The following is a 1,095-nucleotide window of genomic DNA, read 5'->3' as shown; positions in this document are numbered from 1 at the left end:
CCTAGATTATAAAATTGATCTTGGGCCTTTTTGTTTAATGACTAAACCGTTCTCATAAAAAGGTCAATTACTTTGCATGCTACTCATGAATTGAAGCCAAATTTAATCTAAAGCATTTACAAAGTAAGGTATAGTCGTCGAAATCGGAATTAGTCGATCGATCGAATTAAGATCAATCGAATCCCAGTGACGCAAATATTCTATTTGTTTTGCACAGGACTCAATTTCCCTTCCTCCTATTATATTCAATGACCATTAATAAAGCTCAAGGACAGACTTATAATAAGGTTGGGATCTACCTACCACAACCTTGCTTTACTCATAAAATAAACTTTATGTAGCCTTCTCAAGAGCAAGGTCTATGAACAGTGTAAGAGTGAAAATTTGTCCTCAGAATAATTCTACTCATGGGCAGAGAAGAGGAACTACCTTCACTAGAAATATTGTATATAAAGAAGTTTTGTTAACTGTTTCATGTATTGCTCATTTTTAAAAATAAATATGCAAGTCAAATCTTATCATATTTTATTCGAACATGAATAGGTTAGGAATAAGATAATTAGTATTGTAAATATCATATCGTGTAATTTACACGGGTTCCGCTAGTTATTATTATTATTATTATTATTATTATTATTATTATTATTATTATTATCATTTATTATAATAATAATATTTCGGTAGTAGACCCTCTTTCAGGCAAATTTTGTTGAAAATAATGGCTGCCTCAGTTGCATTAATCATATACTCCGTCTTCTCGATGGCTCTAATTATCTTCTTTTCAGGACTACTGCATACAGCCAGTAAATGAGCAAAATTCATCCTTCATGGTGGGTAGTCAAATTCAGGAATAATTGGCGAGTCAAGGTTTTAGTATAAAATTCACAAATTAGGTAAGATTCACAATTCAGGTAAAATTCACAATTCAGGTAAAATTCACAATTCAGGTAAAAATATACAGAGAACAAGCTACGCGTTTCGGGAGTGCTGTCTCCCTTCCTCAGGCTTCAGTGCTGGAAACGGTGAGAGCTACGTCCGTATATATGTCAATTCTGGCTTAGTCAGAGAGGCAGCGAATTTTTCATTGGCTACCTC

Source organism: Palaemon carinicauda, chromosome 26, assembly GCF_036898095.1.
Source record: "Palaemon carinicauda isolate YSFRI2023 chromosome 26, ASM3689809v2, whole genome shotgun sequence".
NCBI classification, from domain to species: Eukaryota; Metazoa; Arthropoda; class Malacostraca; order Decapoda; family Palaemonidae; genus Palaemon; species Palaemon carinicauda.
Note: the sequence above shows the minus strand (reverse complement) of the source record.